An 8,582-nucleotide genomic window follows, 5' to 3' on the forward strand; every position below is an offset into this window, starting at 1 on the left:
CTTTCTCACAGTTCTGATCTCTTGCATTGGTTGCAGGAAAATGGCGTGATGCCCCACCTTCCTGCTTGGTTGAGCAACAATTTAGCTGTATTTTGTTTTCTACTAATAAAAAGTACCCACCCTACCTCCAGCCTCTCAGGGTTTAGAACCACAGTAAATTAATACAAATATGTTGAAACCTATACTTGTCAGGGGCAGTAGGCCCTGGTATACACTAGGGAGTTATTTCAAAATAACTCCCCTTATTTCGAAATAACAAGCAGAGACTCCACACTACCAAGCCTGTTATTTCAAAACCAGCCAATTAGCCCATCATAAGACGGGATTTTCAGGTCTCTCCTCCACGTCGGTCTTCTCTCCTGAGCCTCCTGTCTCTCACTCCGTGTCTCTCTCTCTCCTCCGCCTACTGCCTCCCCTACCCCTCTCTCTCAGCTCTCCTCCCGCTCTTGCCTCGCTCTCTGTCTCTCTCTTTCTCTTCTCCTCCCCCTCCTGCTTCTTTCTCGGGGGAGCGTGGATCCCAAACGGTCACTTGCGCCACTTGCTCCCACGCAGCGACCTGGCTGAGTGGCACAGAAGTCAGCCGAGCGCCACGGCAGGAGGCGAAGAGGGGCGGGGCGGTGATGTTCACGGCCAGGGGGCGGGGCCTGCAGCTGCTGTCATGCCGCACATCACTGCTCCACCTCCCTTCGCCTCCCGCCGTGGCACTCAGCTGAGTTCTGCGCTGCTTAGCCTGGCCACCATGGGGGAGCATGCTGCCATTTGGGCTCTCCCGCGGCGACCCAGCTGAGCAGTGCAGAAGTCAGCCGAATGCCACAGCGGGAGGTGAAGAACATGATTCAGGCAACAGCGCCACCCAGAGGGAACAGCCAGGGAGGCAACAGCACTGTCCAGAGGGAGCAGTCAGTATTTCAGTGTTACAGAGTCACAGACATTTGACTACTATATATATGATAAGGGGCTGGTTATTTCAAAATAATTTCTGCTTTCATGAGAAATAACGCTTATTTTGACATTGTTATTTCGAAGTAGCAGTAGTCTGGATGCTCCACTGTTGCTATTTCAAAATAACTATTCCCCAGAGTCATCCAAAGTAATTACTCCCCAGTGTTTCTTGGGGCTCTATGTCAAGGTAGTGCATCCACATTAAGGGAACCTGCCTCAGATTAATTTCAAGGCTTCCCCATAGTGTGGACACACTATTTCGAAATAGTTATTTCAGGAGTTATTATTTTAGAATAGTTATTTTGGGAGTTATTATTTCAAAATAAGCTATTTTGAAATAATTTCCTAGTGTAGACATGCCCTTGATGAGGGGACTATCACAGGGTCTACTATTAAGGTCTTACGTGTCTCCTGGTCAGCATCTTTCCTCTTAAAACATTTTCCAAACTGACAACTGAACTCTACTGCCCAGGGGCGGATATAGGGCAGGGCGAGCGGGGCGGCCACCCAGGGCCCCATGCTTCAAGAAGCCCCGCGCATGCGCTGTGTCAGAGGGGGAGTCCCTGCAAAATTGTGCTGCCCTGGGCCCCGCAAAATCCTCATCTGCCCCCACTGGCGTACAAACGCTCCCTTTGCTGTGAACAGCAGCCACATGAACGCATATGAGAATGAAATCTGGGACTAGATTTCTGTGTTTCACTCACAACTAAAATGGAGGTTTGGGGTTGAACTCAACAGCTATTCTACATCTACACTAGACAATAGTGTAAGACAAAAATTGAATTACAGCACAAAATCCAGTCAGAACTGCTTAGGCAGAATGTTTATTCAGGCACGGATACAGAATGATGCTTCTAGTAGATTGTTTAAAGGCCTTAGAAGGGTCTCTGACCCAGAGTGTGGTATTACATAACCCAAGGCAACAGACCACAAGTGTCACATAACCGTAAGATACAGAAATGGAAAATAAATATTGTGATCGGGAGAATGGTGCCTGCCTTATTATTTTCACAAATTCAACTGTTTGCTTCAGTACAAACTTCAAAATGCAGGTAGAGCCACACAGATTAGGCCAATAAGGCTATGTCTACACTGCCAGGTTATTTTGAAATAATAATTCCTGAAATAACTATTTCAAAATAGCGCATCCACACTACAGGGAAACTTCAAAATTAGCCTGAAGCAGGATCCCTTAATGTGGACATGCTATCTCAACTTAAAGCCCCAGAAAGCACTAGGGAGTAATTACTTTGAATGACTATGGGGAGTAGTTATTTCAAAATAACAGCAGCTGAGTGTCCACATTAACCCTATTTCAAAATAGGCATTATTCCTCAGAGAAGGAGAAGTTATTATTTCAAAATAACAAGAACTTTATTTTGAAATAATTTTGAAATAACAGGCTCGCTGTGAGGACGCTCACTTTGTTATTTTGAAATAACTCTGTAATGTAGACATGCCCTAAGGGAGCACACTAACTCACCCACAAAGCACACATTCGGCTGGGGTATGTACCGTTCACCCACTCAGTCTTTATTTCCAAGGGGTTTCTACTGTCAAGAGTTCCTCCTGAATCAATGTTATCAATCCCACTTTTAATTTTACAAACTTCAAAGGGTTAAGACAGCAAGCACATTTATCGACTGACACTCCTTGGTGGGATCAGTAAAGCATGACTGATTAGAGCCCCATTCTAAAGAGCCCAGCTTTGTGGGCCTGGAATAAATAGGAGCCTGTCAATAACTCAGATCCAGGCATATTGATATAGTTTACAGCCTCAATAAGCAATTAACACTTTACAGTGGATATTACCCAGTGGCCTTCCCATGTTTTTCTGCATCCCTTCTGCCATCAGCTGCAATGCTGAAGGCTCGGAATAAAAATTATATTGGACAGACTGAACTTTGTTCAGCTACATATGACATCGTAAACATGCAGCACAGACAGAGCCGGCTCTAGGCTCCAGCAAATCAAGCACATGCTTGGGGCGGCACATTTCCAGGGGCAGTATTTCCAGGTAAGCAGCCACCCCCGGCAACGCCTGGCCCTGCCCTGTCCCTTCCCCCCCCCTCCCCAGCTGCCAATTTTAAAGGGCCGTGAGAGACACCAATACCCACTGCGCATCACTGGCACCATGCGCGCCCAGAGCCTGCTGGCCACCCTCTGCCACCTGCTGCTGCCCGGCTCTGCCGCCTACTTCGGGTCATCCCTGCCCGTGGGGGGCTGGGGCGGGTTCACGGGAGGATAGCCCCGGTGTGGGAAGCACAGTTTCCCCTCCGGCCAGGGCCATGGCGGCTGAAGAGGGGCTGGGCACCCACCAGGGTCCCTGTGCCCTGGGCACGGCCACGCGGACCGCGCTGGACAAGGCCCTGCAGGTGCTGGAGAAGCCACAAGTACTGGTGGAGCAGCCGGGCCTGGGGCTGAGGAACAGCCCCCCTGCCTGCCCCAGCTCCTGCCTCAGACACGCCAGCACCTGCTGCTCATCTGAGGCCAGCACAGGCCCAGCCTGAGCCGCCTCTGGGAGGCTGGCTACTTCCCTGTCTTCATCAGCAACCTCCAGCACAAGGCTAAGCAGGCCACCAAGCTCTTCAATGGAGACCCCGAGGGAATTTGTCAGGAGGGGTTGGCCTCCAGGTACTGGCCCCCGGGCAGTGGTGGCGTGGTGAGGCAGGGATGCCCAGGGCTGTGAGTCGAGAGTGAGGAACACTGGCAGGGCAGTGGGGCAGGAGTGAGGGGCACTAGAAGGGCTGGGCTGGGCTGACTGTGGGTCAGGAGTGGGGGCACCAGCAGGTGGGGGGGAAGGGCTGGGCTGGCTGTGGGGGCTGTGGGTCAGGAGTGGGGGCACCAGCAGGTGGGGGGGGCCAAGGCTGGGCTGGCTGTGGGGGCTGTGGATCAGGAGTGGGGGCACCAGCAGGTGGGGGGGGCAGGGCTGGGCTGGCTGTGGGGGCTGTGGGTCAGGAGTGAGGGGTGCTTGTCCAGAGGGAGACGCTATTAGACCATTCCGATATTCATCAGGAGAGATTTACGATGCACTATTCGAAATAAGCCAGGACTTGTCGTATGATCCTTCATTTCGACATGAAGCTGAAACGTTGGCTCAGAAAATGATGCAGTTTCAATTTTCATGTTGCACAGTGATTTGGCATAATATTCTAAATCAAATTAATTTGGCCAGCAAAGTTATGCAGAACATAACCATAGACATATCCAAGGCAAAGACGATTTTGAATAAAACGCTGGAATATTTTAAAAAATACCGTTCCGATGAAGGATTTGAAGAAACTGTCAAAGAAGCAACAACAATAGCAGAGGATCTGGATTTTGAACCGACATTTGCACCTCAACAATTCCTTCATCCTCGAAAAAAGAAAAAGACAGTTGTGTATGAGTCTCACGATGATCCTATTCTCGATCCAAAAGAAAGGTTTAAAGTTGACTGTTTCTATTGTATTTTGGATGTAGCTATAACTTCCACTGAAGAAAGATTTTATCAGTTGCACGGTCTTTGTGAAACTTTTGAATTTTTATACGATATTGGAAATATTAAAAATCACTTTTCTAAAGAAGTCCTCATGAAGCACTGCCAGGACCTACATTTAGTGCTCAGTACTGATAACACTGCTGACATTGATGGAGTAGAATTGTATGATGAATTAATAGCTTTATCTGATCTAATAAGTCCTAAAACTTCTCCTCTAAAAGTATTAGAATTTATAGCAAGAAATGATTTTTTCACTCCAAACACTGCTATAGTATTACGCATTTTTTTAACATTACCAATATCAGTGGCTTCTAGTGAAAGCAGTTTCTCAAAACTGAAATTACTAAAAAATTATTTGAAGTCCACCATGTCTCAAAATCATTTGTCAGGACTCATTAATTTCAATTGAAAGTACCATTGCAAAAAATTTAGATTTTACTGAATTTTTAAAAGGCTACACAAGTATAAAAACCAGAAAAATTCAGTTCATATAAATTCTTTTAATTTATGAGAAACTGGGTGCACTGGAAGACACTAATGTTTTTCATTACAGTGTATACTTGAACCCAAATTGTTTGTAATTGTGATTTTGTTAAAATTAAATGAGTACACTAGAAGGAAATTGTTTTATTTCACTAACTACACATTTTCTGTTTTCATTTTTTTTAAAACAGTCAAAAAACAAAACAAAAAAAACCCCTCTCTCATCTCATTTTCTCTATCACTATACATCAGTGAGCCCAAAAACTCCCATTCTTTAGGGATTCCCTTGGGAAGTTCTAATTACAAATCATGACAAACCAATGTTGGCAATAGCTTATCACCCTGTTATGCTGAATGTTTGCTTAAAAATGTGTTCCACTATCTTCCTAACTATTGAAATTAAGCTGACTGGTCTATAAGTTCCTGGATCCTTTTTGCTCCCATTTTCTAAGTTAGGGAGTATGTTTACCCTTCTCCAGACCTCTATCTTTTCATATATATTATATTTAAGAGCTAAGAAGGAAGTTGTGTATTGAGACCTCAGGATTCCTGAAAGGCTATGTAAAAAGGTGGAGGTTTCGGGGGTGGAGTTAGTAATACACAAATGTGCAGTTTCCAAATTAAAGAGAAAAATTCTGAGCATTGATTCTTAAATAAAAAGGGCTCAGACTTAATACCACAAAGATTGGTGGAACCATCACATACAAGACATGGATTTCCCACAGGTATCATGTACAGCAAGAATGAGAAATCATTTTGTAGAGTAGTCCCATTCTTTATCTGTAGATCAAGGATTATATGACTGTGTGTATGATGTGGAATTGATCTGTCTGTTATCCATTGTCCTATAGTTAAAGACCTGTGTGGAATTACTCAAACAACCTGGCTATCAAGCCAATTTTAGTCACTTCAGCAGAAGTATTAAAGTCAAATAAGCTATTAATGAATTATATTCACATGTATTAAGCTCCCCCTACTCCTTTTTGGTGAGTGAAATATTAAACTCATTTTAATTTCTTTCAAAGGAAGAAATTCTTCAGTACTTGTAGTATAATTTGGATAAATAACTGTCAGGCTGTGAGCAGTGTAATAACTGTTCATTTTGACTTTTGATTCTATTCATATTGTGTGATTCAGCACTAAGTCACAGGCTATTGATTTTGTTCCCTGGGTGGATGATGAACACTTTGAGCACAAGAACAACATTTCCTGATTGATTTTTACTCTGTTTAGGCTTTCGCCAAGGTCCCCATTCCCAAGTTACCCCTTTTTACCATGAGCATTTAGCCAATATTCAGGGCCTCCTGGATTGTTTCCATTGGAAGCCGCTGATGGAGTTTGGTATTTCTTTGGTGCCATTCTGTTTATTCACAAAGAATGTTCAAAAATTCTGCTTCCCTGAAAACAGCAGGAAGCAATCTCCTTGCTCATAACTCCAAGCCTCGTTCCAGCCAGCACTCTGCCTAAGAAGTACTCTTGCTGTCTCCTTCACTCTCTGTATTTCTCTCATATACACACACCCCTAAAATTAAATCAATCCCCAGGCCTTATGTTTGTATTCAGTCTAGTCTTTGGGAAGTGGCTTCCATTGTCTCAGTTAATCACTAAACAAAGGGACATTACAGACCTTACTGAAGTTCTTAAATGAGAAACTATGGAATCAGCTCTAGATCAGCTACAAGTTTACTGGGGACTACTCAGCCCCTAGCATAGCCACTGTAGTATTCAACACACACCCTTATAGACATGAATAAATGTATCTTCAGAAGACTCCTGTGAAGCACTAAAATGGTGTTATCCTTATTTTACAAAAGAATGTAAGCTTCCACAGATTCATGACCAAATTTCCACAGAAGTTCAACTTCCATGGAGGTACCTATAGGTATGTCTAGACAGCTGGGCAAAGTCAAATTAAGCTGTGCAACATCAGCTATGTCAATTGTGTAGCTTAAGTCGAAATAGCTCAAATCGGCTTTTGGCACTGTCTATACAGCAGGAAGCTGAAGAAAGAACACTCTGGCATTGGATAAGGCTCAGAAAAGGGCAACAGAAATGATTAGGGGTTTGGAACGGGTCCCATATGAAGAGAGATTAAAAAGACTTGGACTTTTCATCTTAGAAAAGAGGAGATTAAGGGGGGATAGGATAGAGGTCTATAAAATCATGACTGGTATGGAAAAAGTGAATAAGGAAAAGTTATTTACTTATTCCCACACTAAAAGAACTAGGGGTCACCAAATTAATACACTACAGGTTTAAAACAAATGAAAGGAAGTTTTTCTTCACTCAGTGCACAGTTAACCTGTGGAACTCCTTGCCAGAGGATGTGGTGAAGGCTAGAACTTTAACAGGGTTCAAAAAAGAGCTAGGTAGATTCATGGAGTTTAGGTCCATCAATGGCTATTAGCCAGGATGGGTAGGAATGGTATCCGTAGCCTCTGTTTCTCTGGAGATGGATGACAGGGGAGGGATCACATGAGGATTACCTGTTGTGATCCCTCCCTCTGGTATTGGCCAGTGTCGGCAGACAGGATACTGGGCTAGATGGACCTTTGGTCTGACCCAGTGTGGCCATTTCTTATGTTCCTTCAATTTCCCTTACTCCTCATAAAATGAGGGTTACCATGAGTCGGAGTAAGAAGTCCTCCAGCTCCACGTTATTTCGAAATAAAGGCTTGTAGTGTAGATGCACACTATATTATTTTGGAATAACATCAGTTATTCTGAAATAAAACTGCTGTGTAGACGTACCCTGAATGAAGCAAATATTTTCAAAATGTATCAGCAGCCCCCACTATTCTCAGTTTAGATTATGGGAAAGCCATGAGTAGTGGAAAGCCTTGGCCATGTATAACAGAGGGAGTTATAAGACAGGCTCTCTACCTATGCATGGACTATGCATACAATCTTCCAGAATGTCCATGTGAGATCAGACCTTTTCTTAAGGTCCCATTTTTCAAAAAATACTTGAGCACCTAACATCAAGACACAGCAATAGTTTCAATCAAAGAAAGGAGCCTAAATAACTTTGCAGATCTGAGCCTGAAGTACTTATGTTTCATTCAAAGTAATTGGGACTTATACTCCTAAAGGTCTAAATCACTTATGAAAAGGGGACTTAAGGTCCTAAGTCAGGTAAGTCCTTTTGTAAATGTTATCCTAAGTTTTTGCAGAATATTGGCCCAAGTAGGTTTGTATAGTGATGACTCCTGCATTCAGCCAGCGCTCCTCGTTATCAGAAGCATCCATTTTACAAAAGGAAACTCATTAAACAGAATGTGGAAAGGGTTTGTAGACCATGGGCTGGATCTACATGAGCTAAGGGTGGGTTTTCTGGGTCATGTATTTGTATTTCTCTTAAAAGATGGAAATGGTATGGTCTCTTTTTCACGCTTTTGGTGTGGCGGGAAAGGTCTGGGAAATATAAATGGATGTGGTGGACAGAAGTTGATGGGAGTTGTCTACAAGGGTGTGTCTACATAGCAAAGTTATTTCAGAATAACGGCCTTTATTCTGAAATAACTATGTGAGCAACTACACAGCAATTCCGTTATTTCGAAATAATTTCAAAATAATGGACGGCTTATTCTGACTTCTGTAAATCTCATTCTACGAAGAATAACACCTACTCCAAAACAGTTATTTCGAAATAAGGCGTGTGTAGACGCTCCACCTC

The sequence above is a fragment of the Pelodiscus sinensis genome, chromosome 17 (assembly GCF_052426305.1).
Source record: "Pelodiscus sinensis isolate ZL-2025 chromosome 17, ASM5242630v1, whole genome shotgun sequence".
NCBI classification, from domain to species: Eukaryota; Metazoa; Chordata; order Testudines; family Trionychidae; genus Pelodiscus; species Pelodiscus sinensis.